This window comes from Acromyrmex echinatior, chromosome 6 (genome assembly GCF_024713525.1).
Source record: "Acromyrmex echinatior isolate Ae372 chromosome 6, ASM2471352v2, whole genome shotgun sequence".
Lineage (NCBI taxonomy): Eukaryota > Metazoa > Arthropoda > Insecta > Hymenoptera > Formicidae > Acromyrmex > Acromyrmex echinatior.
The window spans coordinates 7,003,723-7,018,631 of NC_141857.1; the positions used below are offsets into that span (position 1 = coordinate 7,003,723).

The 14,909-nt window shown below is 35.9% G+C and overlaps 1 protein-coding gene across 2 annotated transcripts in view; it reads right to left on the reverse strand.

The window, feature by feature from the left end:
* The window catches only part of LOC105154091 (CD151 antigen), a 127,595-nt gene that overhangs the window by 27,022 nt on the left and 85,664 nt on the right, over positions 1-14,909 (reverse strand). The gene's annotated exons all lie outside the window — the stretch shown is intronic.

The window sequence follows — 14,909 nt, forward strand, 5'->3', positions numbered from 1 at the left end:
CTCTAATATGACGAAATGAATCTTTTAAAAGTTGACGAAGTAAGCGTTTTTGCACCACTGGTGCAACACTGGTGCGCACTGAGTGCAATTGTGTTAGTCCACTGTGAAAACTAGTTCAGTGTTTAATGTTCCATTGATAAAACTCTGGTGCAAAAAACTTGCATTGAGTTCAACTTTTGCTCCACTGTCTTTGAAGTCAGTGGAGACCAATGCAAGTTGAAATTGAGATTGCGTTCGTGCTGAGGTATGATATTACGTTATGATGTAATATTACATTTTTGTAATTAATGTTGTAACAATGACATTGTTTAATTTCAATGTTTCTAATAATAGCTATGCAGTGACATTTTGACGTTTAAAATTCTTGAAATGTAAAAATTTAATTAAAAAAAAAATATTTTAAATAAATGAATCAGAATATTGTAAAATAAGTAATTTAAGTTTGAACATAGTTATATATATTTTTAGGGGTGTTATAAAATGTCAATAAAATGGATGTCTAATGATATGTTCCATTGAACCGCACTAAATCTGCACTATTACTGCACTATATAAATGCAGTTTTCATCTAAACCTGACATAGGGCTAATGCTGCTCCAGTTTTTCCAGTGGAAAACGCTATAAATCTCATTGATGTTTCTCGAATTCCTCGGAAGAAATCCGAGATTGATTATACATCCGTCCATCATCTCGGTTGTCGTCGGCATCTTCGAGAGAAAATCTCTAGGATAATCGCTACCACCGATTATCAGGGAGAACACAGCTAACGGGAAGCGAGAGTCGTCATTCATGTCCATGAAGAACTTCCGATAGGATCAGTTTATGGACAGTGCGTTTCATTCAATTTCATATCGTGCCCGCACCAGCTTCATCGCGGGCGTAAAATCGCTCCGATGAGTGCTCGGATATCGTCACCGCCCACGACAGCTGGTACAAGAGAAAGAGAAAGACAGGGAGAGAGAGAGAGAGAGAGAGAGAAAATGAATAACGGATATTGGCCCGATAACGACACGCACCAATGCACGTAGGCATTGAGTATACGGGGTGTCCGTTAATTGGCGCCGCGAGCAGAAAGCAAACGATTCCCGTTGACGCCGAGTAACATTCCGAGATGTTTCCTGATGATGAATTTTAATTTGAGATCAAAACTCAAGAGATGTGTAAAGAACAGTTTAAAAATCACTCAAGTTAACTGTCGCTCTCAGCTTCTCTCTTAATCTAGGAAAAAAAAGAGTTAAAAGGATTATAGCAGAGTACTTAAACTATGTCGAGATTACTCTTCCAAGATAACTGGCTCTAATTTTCTTGGAACCGTTCTTTAAAAGGAAGTACTCTTTTGGAGCCGTTTTTCATGTCCTTAAAGTACACAGAGATTCTCGCGCGATTCTTTTTACTCGCCCCGTACAGCGTTTTACACGCGTAACGGAAGTGTCATCGTCAAACGTCACGCATCGCGTCCGATTAAACGCCGCGATTTATTCTGCGGTTCTTTTTGTCTCTCACGCCGGACATCGTTTTTCTTGCAGCGCGATATTTTTTCCCTTCCCTTCTCGTTTTTAGTGACACACGGACACGCACAATGTTCCCTCGCGAGAGAACGGTCGCGGGTACTCCAGAATATACGAGCCATGCCGACGTAAATATCGGCCGACACGCGTGATATTTACGGTATCGGGGAAATGCGGTTCACGTAGGTCACCGTATACCGTCTGAAGAACAATGACCAACTTAGAGACCGGCTAGCATTCTCCAAACATCGTAAATATGCGATTTTATAATTATGTATTGGAAAAATTATATATGAAAAAATGTTCCGATTAAACCAACCAAAGAGCCCAACAAAAATAATAACCAGAAATTTTGTTGAGATCTTTCATTAGTTAATCGGAACATTTGTCTCGATGGACATCATGTGATAGCTGATGACCGAGGGAAAATGTGAGGTTTCGACTACGACATTGCACAGAGATGAATATTACTAGAGAACAGCGTGTGGCAATTCCTATCTAACACGATCTTATTGACTTTCTAACATATAATATAGTAGTTATTCAGAACTTAGGAAAGATACTCAGAAAGATAGGATCAGATCTCGGTGTTTTATTCGGTTTATTTTTCATCGAATCAATGTGTAAAATGAATAAAAATAGTAAATAATAACATGAAATTATTTCTTCTGTTTATTTATAAATGGAAAAATACAATAAAGTTTACTAACTGATAAAATGATTATATAATAATAATTTTAAAAAATACTTTGATTGACAAAACTGTACGATTACATCTGACCTACCATTAGAGGGTTAAACTTTGTATTTCTCCATCGTTGATTTTCCAAGAGAGCATTAATCGAAGCAACTTGGAATGATAATTGATATCGATAATCTGAGATTGAAATGTATTATTGCGTGTTACACCAATAACGATTATTATCTAACACTGATCGGATATTACGGAATCAATGCACGAGCATTTGCCAATGGCTGCATAACAATCGATAATATGCTGGCTGCATTAGTCCTAGGAAATGACAAGAAAATTTTTGTAGATTCCATTCCATTTACCACATATTTATTTATACACTCCAAAAGTATCAAAAATTTGTTTGAATATTATTTCCAACTTTTACATTTCAAATAAATTTTCCAATTTTGGATAAGATATACTTATCTGCACCTCATTGCGTTTGGCTCTTTCATACGATGTATATTTTTGGAAAAATTACAGTAGAGCGGCGCGTAAGGGAAAACTGTTATTGGAAATAAACTGATATTATTTGTAAAATATGCGAATGTCGATCGGTATGCGATATTTACGATATTGAGGAATGCGGCTTTACGAGCGCAAGCTCATCGCTGATTTTGGTTCGAGAGCTGAAATTACCTAGCCTGGAATTCGTGGTGTAAACGTGCGGATAATGTGCGACATTGTAACGGCGTATTATGATAATTTGCTTTAGAGCCGGTTCTCTATCACGGAATAAAAGTACCGTAATTTTATTCGTAATTTGCAGGAAATACTGCAGTTGTGATATTCATATAATATATCGATGGCGTGTAATTGTGGAAAAATAATTATTTAGTCGAGTAAACCTATTGTTGTATGTTGTATGATTGTGATGTTTAGATGGACCAATTCATGGCATGATGGAGAAACATTGCGGATGCGTTCAAATGAATCATTTCGCGGCGCCACAAGGACGCGTCACAGGTTCATAGTTTTCCACGAGTGACAGAATTATTTTGTAGTATACAGATTCGTGTAATAATGCTACATATTTGGTATTTGTGGCACGCAGTTTTATGTTGTACGTCTATACGTGAAGTCAAAAGAAAACAATTATGGTTATTTAATGACTAATATTATACAATGATACATTTATACTGTAGACTTTAAGAGAAAATCTCTTTTGTGTCGCGAAGAAGAATGCCACATTCGACATTGAACGTTTTATAATAGAACTTACTTTACGTTTTATAATAGACTCACCCTATTATCTGAAACACTAAATTACAGACCATAGCAATACGCTATAAAAACGAAAGGATGGAAAAAAATTTGTACATTGTTCACAAAATGCTTCGAAGAAATGGACATTGCAGAAGAAATCAAGTAGGTGAAATTTTGTTGAACTTTCAATGTGTACGATTTCAATATTCTATGCAATGTAACATTGTACGACAAAGTCCATCAATAACCTTAATTTTTAATATTGATTTTTAATGTAACTTAGCCATGTATAAACATAATATATTAAACTACACAGAGAGACTTTTCTTTTAAAATTTACCCTCAAAATATGGTAATTGTGGTACATACAACATTTCAAAGACTTTTACCATGCACTTCAGTAAAATTGATCAAACTTATTTTATACTTTATAGTAGTTTTATTATTGAATGAGAGAGATTTACATTAAAAAATTCTTCGAAATACAATGTTGTTCCACGGCTGTCATATTTTTAGAGTAAATTCTTAAAAAAAATTCTCTCCGTAAAACTGCGCGTTACAGATCTGTGGCGCTATACGAATCTAGCACTACGAGGGAAAGAACTTGAAACGTGCGTAATAAAATATCACAAAACATATTATTAAATGTTGTTGATGGTAAAACAATAACATTTTTACATATTTGATGAACTTTAGATATCGTTACATATGACATTCCCATCGTAAAATTCTTACAATTCTAAATCGTACAATTCTTACGACGTGATATTTGATATCAGGACACGTTTCCACGCATAAATAACAAATGTTTCGCCGTATCCATTAAGGAGTCAACGGCGGATGTTCCGGGTAATATTCCCAGATACATCGGGATCGTATTCGAGTCTCGGCCACGTAACGGGCACGCGCGTAAGTACGATTCTGTACGAAAAGAAACTCGATTCGATTCCCCGGTTATAGGAGCATCGCGGTATCGGGCCGCAATTTATTATTTTATCATTGTCCCGATGGCGCACACGGACGTTTATTCTCATGTGCACTGTAACCTGTGCGCGTCGGGTCGGCGATACGCCGTATATAAATTGTATGTATCGCGCGCCGATATTCTTCGCGTCTACGTGCCCGTATTTCAAATCACCGGCTCCGTATCCGGCGTCGCGACGCGTCGTCCAACCGCGGTCGGCGAACAGAGGGGGGAGGGGGGGATAAAACGGACGTCGAAACTGCCCGTGTTTCACGATCACAGATTCTTCCTCGTCCTCGCGCGGCGTGATTTCGCTTATACGTCGTTCGGATAACGTTTTGCATAATTGATCCGGCGAGCCGCAGCATGAATTAAGCATGAATTAGGTCCACGATGGTCCACATGGGAAAAAAAAAGGTGGACAGAACACGGTGTAGAATTCCTTTGTGGGAGCTCGATAAAATGAAACTTACGATACAATATTTATATCCGAGAAAATTCCATCCGCGTCACGTTTGAACTCGTTATACAATAATTTACGAATATAAGGATTGATCGCGTTATTTTCTAGATATACCTCTGCTCATTCTCCCAGTAGATTTCTGGTTAATATCGTCATCCTAAACAATCTCTTTCGGTACGCTGCTCAGGTACACTTCAGTCAGCGGTTCGCCTATGTACTTATGCATATACAGTGCAACCCTCGCGCGAACTGCATCGGATATAACGAGACAGCTGGCGAGCCGAACGTGCCAGCCAATGCAAGCGTGCGATCAGTTCGGGGTTAAACTACGTTGCAACTTGGGGACAATGTTATGCTAATCCGTTCACGTACTCGCTAAAATTTCGCCGGACAGCGCGACGCACGACGGACGGCGCGGAAAACGACGAGTGCGGAAAACGAAGAAATTAAAAGTCATACATCATACCATGCGGCCGCACGGAAAACATCCTGAAAATTATTGCGGGCTCGTGTGAAATCGTGTAACGCAACGGAAGCGCAATATAATGAAATATTCGCCGAGAAAATACATTTTAATTTCTTCATTAAATTCTGCGGCATTTCTATCTTGTGCGAAAGATTTAATTAAGATTCGCGCAAATTCGTGCGAACGTTTTTCGAGAAAGAACAGGACGTAACTACTAACTTAACAAAGGAGGATGTTAAGTTGTGTTCTGTTTTTCGGCTAACATAATATAATTTTTTTATGTACAAATTATATGTCATATTAAAGGGCTACTTAAACGGAATCGAGCGATATATTGTTTGTCTTGGGAAAATATCGAGAGAGAATCGTGATACATGAAAGATAATAAATTGAATTGGACTTTGAATTGGACTTTTTATCTTTTGTGTGTGTGTGTGTGTATGTGTGTGCGTGTGAGACAACCATTTAACCATTAATTTGAATTCTTTAAAATGTGACTAATTCTCTTGACTGAATTTATATTTCTTCTATTGACTGAATTTATGTTACCTCTATTGACTGAATTCATATTTCAATTCATTACCATTTTATAAACATCATCCTGACTATAGCATTTTAATGTCGTGACTCTATGTTCTACATGTGTTTTAAATTTCTGTGGATTGAAATCGATTTGACATCACTTGGTCATATAACAGTGTAAACGAAACATTTGATATATGAAATCCGTGTTCTCGCCACTGGAAATTTCATGTAACCACATATGTAAACTTTTCGTTGAAAATGACTAAAAAAAAAAAGAATCAAACGTAAATATTATACGTATAAATTATTTTGTATTGTAATAATTAATATTAGTCAAGAATACAAATACGCATACGCGTTAAATCTCTTTTCTTTCATTTGATTTAATGATCTAAAAAAAAGAAATTATAAAAAAAAGAAATACGACATAAATATCTGTCATTACAGAACATAGTCTAAAATATTCCCATAATTTCGACTGGAGTAAAATCGAGGTTTTGGATAGAGAAATTCATTTTAATAAACGCTTAATATTTGCAGAAATGATACATATAGAGCAAGATTATATGGTTTGGATTTATAAAGTAATACTAAACTTCTGGATCCAATTTACTTAAATCATTCATCATTTTGATATATAACTCGTTCTTTCCCTCATTCTCCTCCTTCCATTCATCTTCCTTTTTTAGGCTATGTGAGCGATAGTCTATAACCGAAAGAAGAGAAAGGAAAATAGTTAACATCCGTCTCTCTTGCACTTTTATTATAATTTATACTGGACTTTCGTATTGCATAGGACTCAAATCCAAAATCGAAACGTTTGCGTTTACTTTAACTTCGGTAAGTACATCCCAATTAGTTTGCAAATTGTATCAATTGCGCCAATAATATATAATTTACGCGGAGGCTCACATATCAAATATTTTACTCGTATCAGAGCTTTCTTTCTTTTCTCTTATAAATATTAATACTCCATTTTACGATACGTAGGAATGTTATTTATTCGTTTTACAACGAATAATACTTATTTAAAAACGGAATAAGTGAGAAGTATTCACCGGACACCGTTTCCATTATACAACTTTAATTTCGCTCATTGATCGTACGCGCGGCCGAGAGTTTACGATCTCTACTAGATCGTAACTTTCAACGAGTTGTCTATCGGAAATACTCGCGGTCTGACAGCTACGGAAATCTCGTTCGGACTGGTTTTCCAAGGGACTGGTATTCTCAAAGGGACGTCGGCCCCCGCCTATCTCGCGTCTTAGTTTACTTTTTATCCTTTCTTCGGAACCGGCCGCGGCCTTATCTCGTCTCTTCCTACCGATGTTACCAATCCATGGGTCAAATAAAGTTCTTAAGATGTAACGGTGTTTAGTCCCTTTTTATTGCATTCCGTAGTATAATTCTTGACGGACCAATCCAATCTCTGAAAAGCCAACCTCTGTTGACCGGGATCGTCTCGAAAGGAATTCCATTCGATACACAAAGAAGATACGGGGAGATACGATACGGAAGGGTGGAATGAATAGCGACGACGCGGCACGGCGGCATTTTCGCGCGCACGCGATTCGACCTTTTCCACTTTATTCCTACTGCCCGTGATCTCTCGCAGATCTATCGTTGGAATTGGAAGCATCTGTTTCCCGTACCGAGGGTTTCCCTCTCATTCGAGAGCAAGATGAATGCCCGTTCCGTTAGAACAGAGAAACGAATACCGAACGGAACGAAGGCGAAGTGGAATTAAAGACAACATGACAGTTTGAATTTGTATACCGCCCAGCTTTTCCGCCTCGCCCTCTCTCTCTCTCTCTCTCTTTATGCGCGCTCGTTGTCTTTCCTAATAAAAATTCACTTCGTTGCTCCTGCCTTGCGAGCGAAAGGGAAAAAATATGTAGCTATCGTGCAATTGCCGTCGTGCAATAATTGCGGAAATGGGATTCGAGGCACACGATCTCTTGCTTTGCCGTATGGACAAGAGACACGAAACGATGCAATAGAGGAAAGGGAGAGAATCGCGTAAAGAAGGAGGAAAACTGTAATATCTTCGAGCTCCTTGATACCAGTCTCGGACGAAATTCCAAGCACCTTCAAACGACGTCTCGCATTCCCGGCGGGGTTAAGTACTTCGTGCGAGCTCTTCCGCAGACATTCTACTGCGAATGCCAGGCGTTCTCTAAATAATTAAATCATCTCCGCCATGCAAACAGACGATTATTTCGAATACGGCCGTCGAAACTTCGTGCACGCCGGTCGATGTCAAGGATTGGTTGAGCTGCCTACGTCAAAACGCGATATAATTCAATTCATTATTTAATTATTCCTCCCCGTACTTCGTTCGTACCTCGATATTAATAATAGGTATGTTATTTATAACAGGTATCGCGCAAAGTTAATTAAAAGTTTATCACCGATCGACTCGACGCGGCGTCGCGCGCTGTCAGTTTACCGTGGCAAAAAGAAATTGCGCAGACGCTGGCGCAATTAGAGGGTAATTAGAAAGGTGAGTAAAAAAGACCGTGAAAATGATAAGAAAAATGTTAATTATAATTTATTTAATACGAACGCAATTTTATGCCGTTCCATTTAAAAGTATCGTGTGTTAATTGTTGTCATTTCCTTTCTGTTTTTAGAATATCTATCTCTTCTTTTTTTTTTATTTAGTTCTACATGGTTAGGAAATTTGTGTTACATTTAACAAATGTTACGTATCTTAAATATTACACTCAAATTTTTGTGTTACTCGTAATTTTTAATACAAGATAAATATATTAAAAAGAAAAACAAGTATTATGTAAAAAATAACAGTGACACAATTTGTAGGCAAATTGCGGAAGTTATATTTTTTCGATAAAATTAACATAAATACCAAAAAAAAACATGTTTATTATTACAAATTTTTATTTTTTTATGGACATACAAATTTTTTATTTATATTATAATAAAAGAAATCAGCTTTTGCTGGACACTGCAGTTTTCATAAACCGAATCTTCACAAACATTACACTGTCTATTCAGTCCACTATCTGCATCCATCTTATTACAATTTTTTCCGCAAATAATACAATTAATCTTTTCGCCTTGTTTATTGTTCTCCTAGAGTATACTTTTTTACGATATTCGCTGACAGTTTTGTTTCTTATTCCTATTTTCATTTCTACTCAAGTTGTCCGATATCACTCAAATGATGCCATTTTCCTTCTGCATTGTATACACAGTTCGTCTGCGACCATAATTCCGGACCTCTCAGTGAATCAAAATAAAAAAACGAGATGTCATTTTAATCACGTGGTTATCTCGTTGCAACTGAAATTACTTTGATAACTTAATTTTTTATATTTTTTCAGAGTTCGACAAACATTTTAAAAATAAATAACAGAATTCTTTTAAAGGTCATTTATTTATTTATGGAGCGAAATTAATTATTCTAATTTCAACAATAACTGCAAGTGTTCTTTTTAAAACGATGTCTCGTTTTTTTATTTCAATTCACTAGGAGATTCGAAATCATGCTCGCAGACGAACTGTATACAATGCAAAGGGAAAATCGCCTTTTATTATATCACACGTTGTTCGTATTTTTTATTATAAATAAAAAGAAAAAAAATTTCATCTTTAAAGTACAATAAATAAAATCCAAAAAGTTATTTTGAAAAATATTCACGCATAATACTTTATAAAACAAAAATTCCTAAAAATTAAAAAAATAATCTGTGACAAAGTAAAAATCTTCTTTAATACAAAATATTCCAATAATGCAATCACATTAAATCAACGTGCAAATATGTTTAAAAATTTAACACCAAAATTTTAACAAGGATCGGTTTTAACACAAATGCAAAACGTTTTCAATTATGATATAGTCAAGAAATTCCATGTTTGATATCTTACGATGATAGCAGAAGCCACCTTTGTGGCGATATAAATGAACTTCGATGCTACCAGCGATCGATTTCTTTTTTTTTTTTTTCTCCCTGCCGACTGATCCCCGACGCCGGCCAGCATTTTTATTAGATGTCAGAATTTCAATATCTCCACGATGTACGGCCGGACGACGAGGAAATAAATTTTTGCATGGTAACGCTACGCGCTACATGAGAGTCATCCCATTACCAGCCCAGCATCCGAAATCTGTGCCGTACAACGCGTACACGCCGTGTAAAGTCCAGTCGTGGCCCGTTTACGTCGGATGTACTCGTTTCCATTTTAATTGCGCCAACAACGTTTCGCGATGCGCTTCCGGCGATTTCATCTCCAACGGTATCGACAAACCATGACAATGCTATAGCCACCGGACGGTCCAGTATTTAGAATTTGCTTGCTCGCGAAATTGTTGTCAGGCTTTTTTCGTGAATACTAAATTTGCTTTGTGTATGTGTGAAATGTTTGTAGTCATGTCATATTTTAACGTTTTAAGCGAGTTTGATTAATATATATGTAAGATAATTAATTTTTATAATAGTAAGTGAAAATCGTCTGAAAAATGCTTAATACAACTAAATAAAGAAGGCCACATTTCGTCAAAGTCGATGCTGCTGCTCAATAATATTTTTGTACAAATCTTACAACTTCCTACAAGTTCAAGCAAACTGCAATATATGATTTGTCGACCTTAAAAACAATCTTAAACTGAAGCTGGAATATTATGAAAAATGTTACCTTAGGATTTGAAATATAAGATTCATGCAAAAATATCATATGGAAAGAATGATTTTACTAAAGTATCTAAAATTAATTACATAGCAGATATTTAAATGTTCTACAATAATTATTTTGATGGCCGACATAAAATTATTTTCAAGTATGTACCCAGTTAAATTTTTAGATACTTTAAAAAATATGAATACTAAAAATATGTATTTTTCGTAAAAGCCAACATCCGCTTTGAATATGGCCTTCCTCGCTTATTTGTATTCAATTAATTTGACATTTCTAAAAAAAGTCAATTGTAAAAAAAATTGTTATACTTTATGATTTATTTAGTTTAATAGGATGTTTTCTCTTGATTAAAATTTTACAATGTATGCAACGGGATTCTACGAAACATCAATCATAAGGCTTCTAACTAATGGCATCATATTTTATAATGGAACACATACGACAGATTAAAATCTGCATGATGAAATCAAAGCACGTATTTTTTATTCATTCAAACGTTGAAATGTTTGTATTCAACCGATATATCACGGCATATCTCCTGCTTCGTCTTGTGTACCAAGAGAACACCTACAAACTGAGTTATCCATCTAAATCATATTACGTTGCTCGACATAACAACTATGACTGACATAATCAGCTTTAGAATATGCACTTACGTAATCTCGGACCGTTCTGCTTGCGTATCTTCTTGAAGTATGTCGGGGTTACATCTAATTTTAGGTTCCGTTTGCGGGCTGCACCATGTGTCCAAATCTACGTGAATTTCGAACGACCGTACGTTTATGTATCATACTTGAGTCAAATAAAAGTTATAATATATTTTTCCGCTGATATAAATCTATTAAATTTCTTATATATATATATATATATCATTCATTTATAAATAACGACATAAATAAAAAAAATTGTCATTTTTTAGTTGTCTGCAAAAAGAAGAGAATTCTGATGAGAACATAATATGCTGAGTGTGAAGAGCTAATGATACGTTTATCCCTCTACAATTAATAGATCGAATCATTACACCAAATTTCATTATAAAGTAGCATTAGAAAATTTGAATGATTCAAAATATTCGAACTAGAAAACTTTATTTCTTCGAGTTACATCGTTAGTGTAATAAATAAGCGATACGTGTACGTATAATCCCTTTTCAGCTGCAGGGCACATAAATAATCGAAGCACGAGTTTGTCATAATATATGTACATACAAATAAAATAAAAATTATTTGAAGAATGTTTCCGTTTCTACCGCAGGAGACATTTTGCTAGGACGTCGCCTACATAATTTAAATTCACCAGCCTCCCTTATGTGCAATCCCTTTTCAGCCGCAGAGCACATAAATAATCGGGGCACGAGTTTGTTATAATATTCACTGTCACATGTTTCTTAAGCGAGTTCTATCTGTTGTACGTCTCTTGCCGAATATTTCTCGCAACACTTGCCTCGATAGTTCTCCATAAACTTTCGTCCGTTATATATTTTTTCATTTTCTCTTTCTCTCCTATTTGCGCGTATCGCGTGCGCGCGTAAATACTACCATGAATTCGTAAGTATACATTACGATCCAGAATGATTACGTACGACACGATAATTCTCTGGCAACCTTATTCAAAGAATACAGTCCGGATGTTGCCGCCGTCGAGAGATATCATCTGCTTTGCCGTACACTTTCTTCCAGCCTCTCCCATCCTCTTTACGACCGCTAGTGGCACCACGATATGCGTACGTACCTACGTATGTACGTATGTATGTATGTATGCGTGCGAACGCACAGAGAGAACTTCGTATGATTTACGAGAAACGAGTTAAGAGCGCCGCCACCGCGTAATGATAAACATTTTCGACGTTGCGTGCACGCCGAGAACGTGCGATTCTCAGACCGCGAAAGCGAAGGGCACCTAAGTGCGCGGCATGTAATTTAATAGAATCATTTACGGAGAGAGCTTTATGATAATCGAAGCCTCGAGGCTTCGTACGTACGCACGTACGCACGTACATACGTGGGATTGTCGTCGCTCTGTATGCTAACCAGTTCCTCGCTGCGCCAAAATACAATGCACGACGTGTTTCTCGACAATCCGCGACTCTATTATTAATTAATAATTCATAAAATTATTTTTATCCGATTCCTTACCGAGCTTCTTTTCAATTCAAAATGATTAAAACTCTTCAGCGATATCTTTTATAAAACGTATCATTCACGTGTAAATGTATGAGACTTGGACAGTTGCACTTGATGTTAAATATATACGGAGAGAAAACGGGCTATTATCTTTATTAGATGCTTTCTAAAGCGAGTGCTCGGTTTATTGCCAAGGCGTGGATATAATCAAAAGTTTCCAACTCTTGGCACGTCATTCTGGCGCGAGGATGACGGAAAATAAACTATTATGGAATTATAAAGGCTAGTACAGATATCACAGCGTTGATGAAAAAGTGATACAGGTAAAAATAAGCGCTTTTTAGATAATGAAAAGAAATTGATCCTAAAATCTTTAGAGTTGATTTCCTTTTATTACTATTATATTATTATAAAAAAGGTTGGTTTTTTGATTTATTTTATTTTTCTGCATTATATTTAATGCTGCGCAATATTAATATTTTATTTTTAAATAATAAAAGGAAATTAACTCTAAAGATTTTAAGATTAATTTCTTCTCATTTTTATTAAAAAAAAAAGTTCTTATTTTTTGTGTCAACGAAACAATATATTATTTATACTTATGTTATCTGAAAAAGAGGATTACAAAATCAGTGTCTTTCGTCTGTTTTTAATCTCACAATTTTGGAATTGAATTGTGTGTCAAATAATATCTTACGATTACGATATTAATTACAAAAAATATTAAAGTTGAATCGAGAATTAATTTTTTAAGAAATATATTAAAATAATTAAAATTCCTTAAAGTGTGAATCTATATATCTTTGAAGCACGAATTTTTATGTCAGTCTAATTTAAAATTTTGTACTCATTTTGCTACAGATGTTGGCAACAAATTTGAAGTTAGATTTTCAAAATTCCAAATAGCCGATTTAATATATTAAACTATATATATTTAAAAAATATTTCAATTTTTATGAGAAATATCTTACAGAGGTTTTTCTTATGTCCAATTTGTTCACTTCCAGATAAGTTGCGGATAACCTTATTTAGGAGATATCTCCATTGTATTCTGGAAGATATCTTTTGAATAAAATTATCTAGTGAAAAAATTGGATATTAAAATTGGATAATTAGTCGCTAATTATAAATCTAAAATCAGATCTTAAAAAAGATCCAATATGATAGACAAAAATTATATATATATATATACATACATATACATACGATACCCGTATCCCGCGTTTGCTTTCGTACGTTAATATCACTTTGCGTTATAGCGTCTTTAATTCGAATTAACGGCGAAATCTCCTGGGAGCGATAAAATACGGCTGCTGCGCCGAGCGGAAACGGCAGTTTCCGCGTACCCTCCATCTATCCCGTATTTTATGCTACTTTGCTTCGTGACCGGCGCTTTATCGCATAAAGGATCTATTGATCTACCGTAAACTGGTAGTCATCTTCGATTAAAACTCGGCCCGTGATAATGGCCGATAAATTTCGCTTTGGCAACAACGACGGCATTTAATCTCTTAGACGAGAAAGCTCACCACGATTTGCCTTGGTACGTACATACGTGCTGGGGTATGAAAGAAGGTGGATATTCATTAGCATAAGACCCGAGGAGATCTTCGGTCAAAGATAGCCGGCCCCCTTATTTATATAGTCAGGACCAATCAGCCGCCCCTACGCGCGCACGAGTCTGATAAAAGCCAGTTCTGCGATACGAAACGAGCTATACGTCATTTATAACGTCAGCTATCATTAAATGCAGCATCTTTAACCGAAAAATGATCAGGAATTATCACATTTTTCCACAGAATTTTTACTGCAAGTTTCTTTTTTGCGGTTTAGCGCACGTGCGTGCGTGCGTGCGTGCGTGCGTGCGTGTGTGTGTGTGTGTGTGTGTGTGTGTGTGTGTGTGTGTGTGTGTGAAAGAAAGGAAAGGAGAGGAAGAGAGAATGACAGCAAGTGAAAAGGGGAAAACAATGTGAGAGAATTGAGTAGTACATGAATGAGCAAGTACATGAATCAGTACTCCGAATATTTATAAACGAAGTATAATGAAGGAGCGAATGAGAATGAAATACGGAATTCCGTAGAGCGGAAGAGAAGAGCGAGAGACAATCGAGACGAATAGATGTTAATAATTATTACGCGAATAATGAGAGTAGGTCTTTTTATCATGGTACGATGAATTAATTAAATAATAATACATCATTGATTATTATAGAAGCGATAGAATATATGTTATATTCTATCGCTTATACAGTACGCGCT